Source organism: Lissotriton helveticus, chromosome 3_2 (genome assembly GCF_964261635.1).
Source record: "Lissotriton helveticus chromosome 3_2, aLisHel1.1, whole genome shotgun sequence".
NCBI lineage: Eukaryota > Metazoa > Chordata > Amphibia > Caudata > Salamandridae > Lissotriton > Lissotriton helveticus.
The window spans coordinates 265,056,979-265,072,684 of record NC_136062.1 but is presented as its reverse complement, the minus strand read 5'-3'; positions in this window follow the sequence as shown (position 1 = coordinate 265,072,684).

The window sequence follows — 15,706 nt, the reverse complement described above, 5'->3', positions numbered from 1 at the left end:
ATTATCAATTTCCAGTATTGAATTTGATACCAGGCTTCTGATTTTGGCACGTGCTTCCAGATCTACAGAAACCTTTTGCCATCGCACCCTCCTCATATCGTTGGATAAGACCACAGCCTCTTGCACGGGATTGGTCTGGTGAACAAACGGCCCAACAAAGCTCATGTCCTTAAGTTCCGCTAGAAGCGGTTCGTGATCGCTTTCTGGACGAGTTTTAACTATCATGTCCCGAACTAAATGCCACATTTTCATATCAACTAAGATATAATCAATGCGACTGCTGTGTCTACCATTAAAAAAGGTATAATTGCCTACCATGTCGGAGCGTGTGCGTCCGTTCAGGGCGCTCAACCCCCAGTTTAAACAAAGACCTTTAATAAAAGTTGCTGTTTGTGACCATTTGGAAATAGGGGGTAACTCAAGAGTGGGAATCCCCCAAGTCCTATCCTCGTCCTCAGTTAATAATCCATCTTCACTGCCTAAGGGTTCAAAGCAGGTGTTAAAATCCCCCATCACTATCACATGACCGGATAATTGGGTGGAACCCAGGAAGTCATCCAAACATAAGAGAGTGGGTGACACGCGGCCTCCCGCAGTGCCTCTAGCATACACATTAACAAGCACTATATTTAAGCCACTTCTTAGTTCCATTCTGACTATCAATATATCCGGACAATCAATAAAAACCTCCTTTACAGTAACACCTACTACCTGACGTACCCAGATAGTAAGGCCCCCCATAGCCCTACCTCTTTGGGCTCTAACTGCCGGTTTATTAAAATTCAGAAAACCTGGAAGATAAACTGCTTCAATCGCCCAGGTCTCCTGGAACGACCAGATATCACCCTGACGAATGAAGTCAGCCCATTCAGGAACACACATACAAGAGGCAATTCCAGCAACATTCCAGCATCCCAGAGTGGTACCCTTCCCACATGGTTCTTCACTCATATTGGAAATAACATTTGGACTAGGTTCTTGAGACGTAATGGTGGGTTCAACATATCCCGCAACTTCTGTAGACAAACCGTCCAAAGTTATACACATTGACTTAACAGAGCTAGTTGGCCCCTTACATAATCCTTGAGAGTTAACCTCAGTGGTGTTCACAGGGATGGGTAACAAGATTGGGGGCTCCGGCTCGTCCCTACAACTAATACAGCCCTCCACGGATAGGCAGGCTTGACCCACTGCATTCATAACATCATAAAGAGGGGTACCCACAACTTCCGGAACTTCTTCCCCCCTCCAGCCACCTGGATTAGCGGCAACAACCCCAGATAAACATGCTGGTCAATCGTTAGTCGCCAGCCAGGATAATGGGTCGTATACATTTCTCAGGGGGATCTTCCAGGACTCCTTGGGCTGGGTGGACATATTTGGAAAGGAATATGTTGGGAAAATACCTGAGTACTGCTGAGTCTGTATAGGGACAGAGTTTTGAGGAGCCGGTGGATACAGGGGCCTAATGGGGAATAAAGGGTCCGGTAAAGCTGGGGGGCCCTTATGCTGGGTAGTGATCTTAGCCCAACTTGGAATCTGATCAGGACAATTATAATTTGATTGGATGTAGGATCGGTACTGTGCCTCCGGATTGAACTGGAGGCCGTGAAAGTTTGGAGTAAAATTAGTCCATTTGGGGAATCTAGAAGAGTTTTTACTATTAATAGTTGAGGGTTGAGGTAGAGGGTTGAGCAAGGTCTCTGGGTAAAAATAGGTGAGGTTCCTCGTTGAGATCCCACCCTCATTATTACCTACATACCAATCAGAGATATGGGATACAACTTTGTGGTCCCTGAAGTTGATGATAACTATATCCCCCTCTATATCCTTGGGGCGAACCCCTACCCACCGACATCTTCTGACTGTAACAATGTCCCCATTAAGATGTGAAGGAAGGGGCCTATTTGTTTTCAGCCAGAAGATGACTTTATTTTTTAGGCTGTCGTAATTTTCCCTATCCCCTTCTGCAACAGGGGGCACCCCTGTCATAACAATGACATAGTTCGTAGAGTCCGGGGGCAAGTCAACATTTTTCTTATATGGGAGGGGTTTGCTTGTTTTGCCAGTAGGAATGGGGGGTTTGTTCACCCCAAACCTTTGCTGGGATACACCCACCTTCTCGGAAGGTTTGCTATTAGCTCCCTCCCTGGAATGTGATTTAGCAATACTCACTGCTGGGGGGTGTTTAGCCACTGGGACCAAAGCTTTATCAGTTGTTTTATCAATTGTTGTGGCATTCTTAGTGGTGGAAGCTTGTTTGGTAGTTCTGTTGGTAGAGCTAATTACGTTAGCGGCAGCCTGGGAGGAACCGTGAGTTGAATTAGTGGGTCCCTTTACCTTGTCCCCGCTAGATGTGTAAGCGGGTTCAATAGACGCTAACAAATGATCCAATTTGTCTCCCAGAATCCTAACACGCTCCAACACAGGAAGCATGTATGATTTAATGAGCTTCTCTAAGTTGGCATAGGACACCTCCTGAACCCCTTCACTACATATTTCATTAGTTACCAGCCCCTGTGTGTCTAAAGCTGAGGGCTCTACTATAGATGGTGGAACCGAATCAGCTACCCGTTGGGGTGGTAGTGGTGTTGGTGTGGGGGTCCGACTACTATATCCCTTCCTTTTTACCCCCCCCTTCCTCCTTCTTTTCCTGGGTGGAGATTGTGCAGCCCTTTTGGCCGCAGTAGGCTTGTCTCTACTAATACATCCACTCATAGAAAGTATACCATTACCTATGGTTAGACCAACCAGAGGAGGAGTGGGCAGCATAGAACAAGATTCCAGATCAATAAGATTAGAACAGGGAATGTTAATCTCCACAAAACTAGAATGATCAACCGGCGGGCAACCCAAGTGATCACCACTAGAAGCATTGACACAAGGCGGGGAGATGGTTGGGAATCTAAAAATATTTGGGGTTAAATTGATATCAGTAGCATCGACCTCAATTGAGCTCAGCCCATGGGCTGGCATTTCATGGGAAGAATTCAAGACAGTATGGGACTGCATTGAAGATCTCTTTAGATGCTCAATTGACCGTCGACGCTCTGCTCTCCTTTCAGCTAGTAATAGGTCCCTATCTACTTCCTTAGAGGATTTTTAAAAAAATTTATCAAGTGGACCGAGAACCGAGTTGCCCACACCAGGGGGGGCGGACTGACTCATGGCAGGACCCGAAGACAGAATTAAAATTAACAATGAGATGGCCTTGCGACAAACACCGATACTTAAGATTATAAAATGTTAAATGTTAATAACCTGGCCCAGCCCGGCCTCCAGCGGCCCCGGACGGCCACAGACGGTCCCGCCCTTGTCCCGGGCTTCTCCCGCGCGCTCTCCCGCGCTGCGGGAGTACGATTGGCAGTTATAGGTCTCGTTAACAAAAGGTGGAAGGGGTGGGAGGGGTCGGGGAGAGCGGCCCAGGTGTTGCTCCTCAAGGCTGGCGGGCGCTCCTGGGAATTGGAGTCCCTCCGTGAGCGCACGCCGCTCGCAGCCCCGCCAAAGAATTCCCTCAGCTGGCCCTCCAAACCTTGAAACTGCTGCAGATGTCACAGCACGAAGCGGGACCCGCGGAGCGGGTTCCGCGAGCAGTAGGCTGTTAGGCAGGCAGGTCAGACCCAAACAAAAGTGCTCCTCGGTCAGCAAAGCGTCCCACTCACAAGTCCTGGGAGTGCCGTTTAAAAGCGATTGGTGGAAGGGTGGGAGGGGTCGGGGAGAGCGGCCCAGGTGTTGCTCCTCAAGGCTGGCGGGCGCTCCTGGGAATTGGAGTCCCTCCGTGAGCGCACGCCGCTCGCAGCCCCGCCAAAGAATTCCCTCAGCTGGCCCTCCAAACCTTGAAACTGCTGCAGATGTCACAGCACGAAGCGGGACCCGCGGAGCGGGTTCCGCGAGCAGTAGGCTGTTAGGCAGGCAGGTCAGACCCAAACAAAAGTGCTCCTCGGTCAGCAAAGCGTCCCACTCACAAGTCCTGGGAGTGCCGTTTAAAAGCGATTGGTGGAAGGGTGGGAGGGGTCGGGGAGAGCGGCCCAGGTGTTGCTCCTCAAGGCTGGCGGGCGCTCCTGGGAATTGGAGTCCCTCCGTGAGCGCACGCCGCTCGCAGCCCCGCCAAAGAATTCCCTCAGCTGGCCCTCCAAACCTTGAAACTGCTGCAGATGTCACAGCACGAAGCGGGACCCGCGGAGCGGGTTCCGCGAGCAGTAGGCTGTTAGGCAGGCAGGTCAGACCCAAACAAAAGTGCTCCTCGGTCAGCAAAGCGTCCCACTCACAAGTCCTGGGAGTGCCGTTTAAAAGCGATTGGTGGAAGGGTGGGAGGGGTCGGGGAGAGCGGCCCAGGTGTTGCTCCTCAAGGCTGGCGGGCGCTCCTGGGAATTGGAGTCCCTCCGTGAGCGCACGCCGCTCGCAGCCCCGCCAAAGAATTCCCTCAGCTGGCCCTCCAAACCTTGAAACTGCTGCAGATGTCACAGCACGAAGCGGGACCCGCGGAGCGGGTTCCGCGAGCAGTAGGCTGTTAGGCAGGCAGGTCAGACCCAAACAAAAGTGCTCCTCGGTCAGCAAAGCGTCCCAGGATCCCACACTCTTGCGAAGGTCCTGGCCTTCCCCTATCTGGGAATTTTATTTCATGAAAAACTAAATTGGAAAATATTGATCGAGGGAAAACTGAGTGACCTGAATAAATCTATAGGGGCTATTGTCAGCTACGTCCATAGACTGGGACCTTGCGCACCTGCTGTGATTTTAAAGTTGTATTAGTCTATATGCAGCTCAAATGTTTTATGTGGTAGTGAAGTTTGGGGGTATACGTCAACACATAAGCTACAGGTGGCCCAAAATAAGTTTTGGCAACGGATTATAAAGGTTCCTCTAAGCACTCCCTTCTTTGCCGTACATGAAGAGCTTGGCGTCAATTTCTTAGCTGACCAGGTGGCAGTTAAGCCTCTGCTGTGTTGGGTAAATATATGGTCCAGGGAGGATAATGATCTAAATCGCCTAATCATATCAGACTGCCTGTCACTAGAGCATGCTTTTAAAGTCCCCTGGTTATGGTATGTTAAGGAGTCTCTTTTTGCTTTAGGTAGGGCTGATATTTTTCTTTCACGAGATTCAATAAGGCCTCAATGTATGGAAATGTACCTTTTTTAGGGGTACACTGGTGCAGGGTCACCCTTTTGTCAACGGGTTCAAAGACCAACAAAATGGAGATCAGCACAGGAGTTGGAAATAAATAACAAGTTTATTAATCACTCATGAGTGGGAGTACGTCCACACAACATTCTCTCAAGTGCTGAAGTCACAGAACACAGGTCTTTTATACAGATTTTCTGCACTGTAAGCATGTGAACAGAAATAAGAAGAACAAGTTTTAGAAATAGTTTTCAGCAAAAGGGAAGATGAATAACTACATGGTCAGCAAAGTGGGAGGGGGGACAGGAGTGCTTATGGCAGCGGTAAATGATTGACAGTTAACAGGTGCACTGGCAGCTACAACCCTCAGCACGTACATTGATTTTAGCTGAGTCAGGAAGTCAACTAAAATAGATAGCACAAGCAGAGTGAAAAGGCGAGCAGCAGAGAACGGGAGAATTATGAAGGAAACTAAATGGACACCACAGCAGAAATGGCTGTCGCTTATGCCAAGTAAAATATTACACGTTTTCCACAGACGGCCCTTTTGGCATAAGCTAAGACATTTTCCTATGCTTTAAAAGGGTACGATAAATATCATGTATATCAATCAGCATCATATTGCTGACTTCTCGGTCTATTGCTAAACAGGCATTTACATTTTGGACATTCATTTTAGATGGTAGACCAGTAGTACAAGTGGAAATACAGAGGGAACAAAGCACCGTCCCGCAATGGATACATAAACAACAAGAGAAGAGAATTGCAATAATTATGAACAAGGCCGATAATATTTTTAAGCCCCATACAGAAAATATGTTCTAGAACCATCCAGCCCAAGTCCATGTTCCTGAGACTTGATGTATCTCAGTAGCTATTTTGTATAGTTTGGAGATTACCCCATATACAGAAGGTGAATTGTCCGGTGTGAAGACACAACAGCTGGATCCGATGATACAGCATGCTCCAGTCTATATTGTTCCCATGTAGTCTCTGTCTGGTCAACTACAGAGACATCGATTGCACGTTTTCCCCTACTACTAGCATAGTAATTGAACAATTGCATATCTTGATGGTAGGTTGGGGGAGCTAAAACACAGGTGGTAGAAGGAAGGCTATGTAACAAAATAAGTGTGACGTGATGCAAGGAAGCTGCTTTGGCCTCTCATAGACATCTGCAACACTGCAGTACAGTTACTGTGGCCCACTGGCACATCACCAGTACTTTGTACACAAAGGGGGCCAGTGGTCATGGAAACAGAGATAACAAGGGGTCCATTTCCTTTAGTCCCTTTACTATATTTTTCCATTTCTAAAGCAGTCCCTTTTGCTTATGGGTCCCCATCTTCGTTGGGGTAACAGACTTTGTTCATTAGAGGCATATAAAAGTTTGAACCAAGCTGGGCATGAGCCATTGTGAGAGAATGGCAGCGGTGATAACGGGATTCCTTTTATGTCCTGATGAGGAGGAATCTTGCCACAACCCCTACAGTTAGTAGCATTGCTTAGCTGGTGTGTCTAATGCAACATATGAAGAAATGAATTGACTCTCAGATTTTGTCGGTATCCCTGTTTATGTTGCGGCAAATCAAAATGATGGTGCTCTTTTGCAGCAAGTGATATAACAGTAATGTAAAGTAAGGAGGCTCCAGGCATTTTGGATGCGATGTAGTCGATGCAGGTGTTTGGCTGGGATTCCTGCGTAGACTGCTTTGCCATAGTCCAGTCTGCTGATGACGAGGGCCGGAGTCACTGTTCTTCTTCTTTCGGTCGGGATCCATTTGTAGACCCTGCGGAGCATGCAGAGGGTGTTGTAGCAGGAGGAGGAGACGGCGCTAACCTGCTTCGACATGGAGAGGGAGGAGTCGAGGACGAATCCTAGGTTGCATGCACGGTCGGTGGGTGTAGGTGCTGATCCCAGCGTGGTCGGTCACCAGGAGTCGTCCCAGGCTGAGGGGGTGGGTCCGAGGATGAGGACCTCTGTCTTGTCTGAGTTTAGTCTAAGGCTGCTGCTCCTCATCCAGTTTGCGACGGCCTTCATTCCCTCGTGGAGGTTGGTTTTGGTGGTGTGCGGGTCCTTGGTGAGGTAGAGGATGAGCTGGGTATCGTCGGCGTAGGAGATGATGTTGAGGTCATGCTGGCGGGCCACTTGTGCGAGGGGGGCCATGTAGATGTTGAATAGCGTCCGGCTGAGGGATGAGCCCTGGGGGACGCCACAGATGATGTTGGTGGCTTCGGAGCGGAAGGGGGGGAGGCGGACGCTCTGCGTTCTGCCGGAGAGGAAGGACGTGGTACAGTCGAGGGCCTTCTCTTGGATTCCGGCTTCTTGGAGGCGTGTCTTTAGAGTGCGGTGGCAGACCGTGTCGAAGGTGCCGGACAGGTTAAGGAGGATGAGGGCTGATGTTTCGCCGTTGTCTAGTTGGTGCCTGATGTCGTCTGTGGCGGCGATGAGGGCTGTCTCAGTGCAGTGGTTTTGTCTGAATCCGGACTGTGAAGGGTATAAGATGCTGTTGTCTTCGAGGTGGCTGGCCAGTTGAGTGCTGGCGATTTTCTCGATGACCTTCGCCTGGAACGGAGCAGGGAGATGGGCCGGAAGTTCTTGAGGTCCTTGGGGTCCGCTTTGGGCTTTTTGAGGAGGGCGTTGATATCGGCGTGTTTCCAGCTTTCCGGGAATGTCGCTGTTTCGAAGGAGATGTTGATGACCCTTTGTAGTTGGGGTGCGATGGCTGTGTCTGCTTTGTTGAACACGTGGTGTGGCCATGGGTCTGAAGGGGATCCTGAGTGGATGGAGTTCATGGTCTTGCGTATCTCGTCGTCGTTGACGTTGGGCCAGGAGGTCAAGCGGTTGGTGTGGGTGGTGTTCGCAGGGGGGGTGGAGTCTAGTGAAGACGGGGCGGTTGTGGTGCTGAAGCTGTCGTGGATGTCAGCGATCTTGCGGTGGAAGAAGGTGGCCAGTGAGTCGCACAGTTCTGTGAGGGCGGGATGTCACTGGCGTTGGTGCTAGGGTTGGAGAGTTCCTTCACGATGCTGAAGAGCTCTTTGCTTTCGTGTGCGTTGTTATCGACGCGGTCTCTGAAGGAGGATCTCTTGGCTAACCTGATGAGGTGGTGATGTCTGCGGGTGGCGTCCTTGTGGGCTGCGTGATTGTCCGGTGTGCGTTCGTGGAGCCATTTCTTCTCCAGTTTCCGGCATGCGCGTTTGGAGGTTTGGAGCTCTTCAGTGAACCAGGTGGCTTTCTTGCTGGTGTGGCTGTTGGAGGGCTTCTTGAGCGGTGCGAGGGTGTTTGTGATGATGGGAGGCAAGAAATGATAATAATTACAGTGTTCCTTGTTCACACTAGGTAAGGACGCCAAAGCGGCATCCTCGTTGACAAGACACAATCTCTCAACCATTGGATAATTGTAATTTAAAATAACACGCACACCTTCCAGAGAACAACATATTGTGGTACGAAAATATTTAAGCATATCGATACCCACAATGTTGTCCGGCGTGTTAGAGGAAATCAAAAATGGACATGCTGCAGTGAATTTGTCAAGTCCGAATTCAAGTGACTGTGAAAGTGGGCTAGGTGTAGGTGTCCCATCGAATCCTATCGATGTTATCATTGGGCCGGACAGGAGAGCCCTAGGAACCAATTTTTTAGACAGAGCACTACGGTGGCCCCTGTATCAACCAGTAACCGATCAGTAGATCCCAAGACATTTGCGTCAACATAAGGACCCATTTGATCTACTGGCACCTCAACCGGGTCCTTACCCCATCCTAGGCATCCCTATGCATAGTCGGAATCTGCAAGCGCATCAGCAGAATATTCAGACATTTGATTTTGATTTTGTTTATCAAAAGTAATAGAGTAATTTGGTCCTTGTTCAACTGCTTCAAATCTGGGGTGCGCTCCTGTACCTCCCCTATTTCCTAAATTCCCTGGGCGTCTTCTCCCACTACCCCTTCCCCGTTGGTACTGCTGACTTCGCAAAAGAGGGCACTCAGAATGCCAATGCCCAGTCTCTTTACAATAAGCACACTGGTCAGGGGACACATTTGCTCAGGGGAGAGGGGGCACCCCAGGTTTATACATTGTACGTCCGCCTTTTCCACCTCCCGTAAATGGTGGACCATATACTTGAGCCAACATAACTTTTGTCTTTAATTCGTTAACCTTCTTATCCTCCCTGCCTTTCGCTTCCTGTTCCTGTTGCTCATAATATGGGCCATCGTAAAAAGGGAAACTGGGGAAGACGTGGTCCAAGAACTCTTGCTGGCCTTTAAGCGGCTAGCTATTTCCCTTAACATATTAGCGACAAATTTATTAACAAACAACTGCTTACCCGTATCATCGGCCAATGACTGACCACTAAAATCATGGAATGATTCCTCAAACCTTGAAAAGAAGTCAGAAACGAACTCATCCTTTTTCTGTTCACAGGAAGCTAACGTTGTCCAATCTATTTTCTTAGGGGGTATGAGAGTCTTTAACTTAGTCACAATAGCTTTAGGAAGATATATGAGGTTTCTGCACAGGCTCCCTTTCTGCATTTATTTGTTCTAAATGTTCCCAAGTATCACCATATGCTACATTGTCATCTATTTTATGTATTGTTCTCCACATATCAGGAGGCAAAATGAGCCCAAAGAACATATCAATATCTGGCAAGGTCATAGTGCAGGAGTTAATGGCTCCTCCCACCTCCTCAAAGAAGGAGGCAGGATTTTTCTGGGGTCGGGCAAAGCAGCTTTAAGAGCCATCACATCAGCTCTACTCCTAGGAGTGTAAACCAAATTATATATAGAATATCCCTTTGCATCATTTGAAGTTTTATCATCATTTGTTCCCACACCCTTAGGAGGAACATAAAGGGGTGCAGCTTCACCCATAGGTTTTATAGTAACTGTACTCCTAACAGGTGCAACCTCATCCACTGGAGCATCTACTTTCTGTGCTGGGGATTGAACTGTTTCTACACCTTCCTGTTTTCTAGCTAATTCTTGTACCTTTCGTAAACGTAATGTTGCGTCTCATATTTTAACCACTTGTCTAATCATATCAGATAGGTTTGGAAAAGGAAAAGTCCCCTCTGTTAATCGTTTGTAATCAGTATTTATATCAGCTGGCTCTAGTTCCTGAGAAATTTGTCTATAATCAAATATTACCTACCAAGCAAATTTTTCTACAAAATAAAATTGCTCCATATTTTGCCACTGTTGAACCATAGCTACGATGACAGATGCAGTGTGAGGCTGACGAGCCTCCTCTCTAGCAGCAGTTTTTAATTTATCTTTTTCTGCTCTAGTCAAAGTAGAGTAAGTCTGTCCCCCATCTTGCTTATCTTGTTCTTTGTCGTCTGAAGACAAATACTCGTCGTCAGAAACCTCATCAGGGGCACATGGAGTGGGAAATTTACACAGGGGTGGGGGGCGTTCTAATAGGATGCAGTCATCCTGAGGTTTATTACGTATGTGATAAATAGGGCGCCCAATAGCGTACTGGCCATTCACCTCTAATCGACGTTCCCTCTCTTTTTTTTCTTTTTTTTCATCTTTTCTTGATTTTTTTTAATTCTAGCGTTTTTTGATACATCATTTTTCGTTGTTCTTTTTCTGCTATAGCTTCTGCTTTCTTCGCTCTCTCTCGTACTTCTTTCTCCCACATACGCACACAATCAAAAATCGAATGACCCATTTACTGGCCATTGGAGATCAGAATCTTTCTTTGTGTATTTGTTTCATCGTGGACCGTACATTATGGAAGAAATACCATATTTGACATACATGTCTCTATTAGGTGTCCCTTCCGGGAGAGCAGACTGACTTTGTTTTAAGCTTTCTTTGGTACCACCAGAGCAGCCCCACCACCTACGGAGTGTGCTGAGAACAGGCATGCTTTACCAATATGTGTAAAATATTACTACTCCAAACAAATATTTCAAAAGGAGAAAAATCTCCACATTACCTGCTTCAAACTTTGCAAAGATTGAATAACAAATCTAAACAAAAAGCCCAGGCTTAACAAATCAAGAGTGCCGCTTTAGCGACCTTACCAAACAGAAGACTCCAACTCCCACCTGCTGATATCTGGTCGACCGAATGGTCACTTCAAAATTGTGCCAAAGGAAACCCCACTTGAGACCGGCCATCACCTTAAGGGTCAAATCGGGAAAACCGAAAAATTTACGTCGGCCTGCAAAGACAAAGATCGCCTTGTGCAGTGCGCTTCCTCAGCAAAATTCTAATCCTTCATCAAGACAACTCCTTTGGACATCCTCGTCTCCAATGGGGCTCCACATTGGGCGCCAACTGTAGAAATGTACCTTTTTTAGGGGTATACTGGTGCAGGGTCACCCTTTTGTCCACGGGTTCAAAGACCAACAAAATAGAGATCAGAACTGGAGTTGGAAATAAATAACAAGTTTATTAATCACTCATGAGTGGGACTACGTCCACACAACACTCTCTCAAGTGCTGCAAGGAGGCAGTACTCTGAAGTCACAGAACAAAGGTCTTTCATACAGGTTTTCTGCACTGTAATCATGTGAACAGAAATAGGGAAAACACGGTTTAGAAATAGTTTTCAGCAAAAAGGGCAGATAAATAACTACATGGTCAGCAAAGTGGGAGGGGGAGCAGGAGTGCTTATGGCTGCAGTAAATGGTTGACAGTTGACAGGGGCACTGGCAGCTACAACCCTCAGCACATACATTGCTTTTAGCTGAGTCAGGAAGTCAACTAAGATAGATCGCACAAGCAGAGTGAAAAGACGAGCAGCAGAGGAAGGGAGAATTAAATGGACACCACAGCCAAAATGGCTGTCGCTTATGCCAAGTAAAATATTACAGGTAATATTACACGATTTCCACATCAGGATCTTAATACGGTAAAAGAATTATTCTTTAAACATGCCTCTGCCCACCGTGAAAATACTGAGCTTATGAAACCAACAGTGAGGGCGCATGCCTTGTTAAAGTCATTTCAGGGTAGGTAAAACCATCTCTCCAACCTTACAAGCGCAACTGATAGGTCTTTAATTACCCTTTTTAGGTTCAATATGCTTCACCATCTCTTGGCATCCCCGGTTGTTTTTGCTCCCCCAAATGCTACAGGACCCTGTGGCTGCGACTCTAGGACTCCACAGGACACGTTACATTTTGTCCTTTTATGTAAATATTTCATCTACCCAAGAAGGCAGTTACTTCGCTCGCTTTTAAAGTCCATGAAGTTTAGGCAAGCCAATGTGGCGCTTATGTACTTGCATATCTTGCCTAATGATTTCACACTTTGTGTAATGACAATTGTTCTGCTGGCCTCCTATAGATCAAGACTATCCAGACCCGATTAACTGATGTATGGCTTTTTGTGTCTTTGCACTGTCTCTTTATTATCTTCTTTTAATTACTCATGACCAGGAGTTGTGTTTTATCTTAACTTTTAAATGGATTTGTAATGATGATTTTCTTATTGTATGATTGTATCTTTTATGGTTGTGAATGCACCCGAATAAAGATTCATTTATTATTTTACCATTCTGTGTGCCTCGGACTGTATATGTAGTCAGCATTCAGTTTAAGAGTGACAGGAGCTGGGGATGTGCATGCACTATAAACAGTCACTAGGGGGTTGAGGTGTGTCCTACCTTGCCTGCGTGACTCATCGCTGGGCTGAATAGACCTGGTCTGTATTTAGAGTGGTGGTAGGAGTTTCACTTGTACCTGAATAGGCTGTGTCTCCTTTACATAATGTTGTCTCTTCCCCCTGTGGTCATGCTGGGCTACGGAGGACAGGACTGGTTTTGACTGGGTTCAGATACATGATACCACTCCCCCTGGGTTCACAGCTTACTGGACTTTGGGCGCAGCTTTGACTCGCCTACCAGTTTGTGTCCCTGTCACCCTTCCCCTCCTCTTGCCTTGCCGTGTCTTTAATCCTCCCCTCCTCTTTCCCCCCTCCACTCTCTGTCTACTTCCCCTGCTCCTACCCCCCCATTCCCCGGAATATCTCCCCTTGCCTGCTTTCACCACCTAGCCCCCTCTCCTTTTGTGCCCTTTGACTAAGCTCTTCTTCTCCTCTTTTTGGGGAAAGATCCAAGTTATATACGCGGGAGTCTCAGAATACCCGCTGAGAGAGTCCACAGCGCCACGGGAGCCACTCACAATTGAGGTATGGTAAGGCACCCCTTGCCAAAGCACTCCCTCTCCCCTTTTTGGGGAAGGATCCAGTTAATAGTCCTTGGTGTCTCAGCGACACCTCTGAGAGAGTCCACTGCGCTTAGGGAGCCTCTCGCAACAGAGATGGGGAAATGATACCACTCCCCCTGGGATCACAGCTTCTGGACTTTGGGCGCAGCTTTGACTCGCCTACCGGTTTGTGTCCCTGTCACCCTCCCCCTCCTCTTGCCATGCTGTGTCTCTAACCCTCCCCTCCTCTTTCCCTCCTCCACTCTTTGTCTACTTCCCCTGCTTTTACCACCCCCCCCACTCCCCGGAATATCTCCCCTTGCCAGCTTTTTCTCCTACCTATATGTTCCTTTTTGTTTGTCTCAACCTTACCTTGTAACTAAAATTGCCATGCTCTAATAACTGTGTAACCTTTGTAAAGCTTTAATCTGCAATTTATTGTCTGATACCCATGTAGAGCACTCTGATACCTCCGGGTCTAGCCAGCGCTATATAAAACCTTTTAAAATAAAAAAATAATAATAAAAAAATATGGGGTATACGTATTGTTGGACCTTAAACCCCAGGACTTTGGGTTGTTTCAAGAAACAAGGAAGATCCTGCCAAGAAGATGAGTAGAAGGACTATGTGAGGAGAGCTGCCTTTTCTGTGTGAGGGGTGTGTTGGCCTGCAGCTGCTGCTTCTGTCTATGGTGGAGGAAAAGGACAGACTCTTTTTGTCCTGCTGCAGACAGCTGAGACTCTATAAATATATGACAATGCATTTTAATGCGGTGATGCGGACCACCACGCTGAAATGCGTTAGGCTAACGCCTGATGTGTGGTACTTGGCAGTGCTACAGAATCTGCCCCGTTAGTGCCCTGTGAGTGCGGCCACCTCTGGCTCATCATTGCTACCAGATGAATCAATAACTACCCGTGCCTTTTCATCCCTGCTCCTCTGGGGATTATCAGGAACACCCCTTCAACGACAGCCCACAATGAAGATGTTAAAAATTGATTTTTTAATAGCTAGCCTCAATTAGGGCCAGATGTAGGTAGGCGTTTACCGGCCGGTAACGGACGAAAACCGGTAAAATCGGCCGTTACCGACCGGAATCCAGGAAATGAGATGTAGGAGGCCATTAATTTCCGATTATTGAAAACCCGAGTCGGAAACATACCGACTCGGTAATAATGACCCGGTAAAATTACCGTGTCGGAATCTACCGTATACATAAATACCGAGTTCGTATTTTCCGACTCGGAAAATAAGAAACGGTAATAATTGGCCTTGGAGATGTAGGTAAGCCCAAAAATACAGATTCTGCAGAAAAACTGTATTTTTCAGTCGGTATTTACCATGGATTGAAAGCAGGTGGTACCAAAGGAGGGCTATAAAAAAAGTCCCAAAATGCACCTCAGGACCCATGATGGCGGCTTTTTACATCATAGCAAGACGGCAGAGACTACAGGCAGCAGGACAGAGAGAATGGCTAAGGGAGGAACAAGTGTACAGGCAGAGGATAACACTGTTCCAACTGACAGAGCCTGAAATACTGCAGAGGTACAGGCTACACCCAGACACCATCAAGCAATTGATCAGGGACCTACACCCACTCCTGGACCACCCAAATCCCAGGGCCCATGCCATCCCACCTCATGTCCAGGTGCTATGTAGCTTACACCTGCTGGCCTCAGGGAGCTACCAGAGTGTGATAGCTGTAGTGGGTGGCGTGTCCCAGGGCTGCCTGTCCCACTTCTTCAGGAGGTTTCTTGAGGCCATGATGCAGAGGATGGGGCATTATATTTCATTCCCTGTTACACCGGCAGAATTAGCTAAAACCAAGACAGACTTTTATCAACTGGCACACTTCCCTCACGTGATAGGCTGCATCGATGGCACCCACGTCCCACTCTGTCCACCTGCAGCCACAGAGCACATTTACAGGAATCGCAAATCGACGCACTCCATCAACGTCCAGGTCATATGTAATGCAGGGAACCTCATCACTGACATCGTAGCCAAGTTCCCCGGAAGTACCCATGATTCTTACATATTCCAGAATAGTGGAATATACACACGCCTACTTGCCGGAGAATTTGGAAATGGATACCTGCTAGGTAAATCACAATGACACACCCTGACACTCACATCAGATCTACGTCTCATGTACTTGCAATTAATGTCTATCTTTCTCCCCCTAGGCGACAGTGCATATGCCCTGTGGTCCTTTGTGCTCACTCCCTACCTCAACCCATCCACCAGGAGTGAAAGGCGATACAACGTGGCTCACAGATCCACACGAAACGTTGTTGAGCGCACATTTGGACTCCTTAAGAGCAGGTTTCGCTGCCTCCACAAGAGTGGAGGTGCACGGCAGTACACCCCAATCATCTGCTGCAAAATAATAGCGACCTGTGCAATGTTGC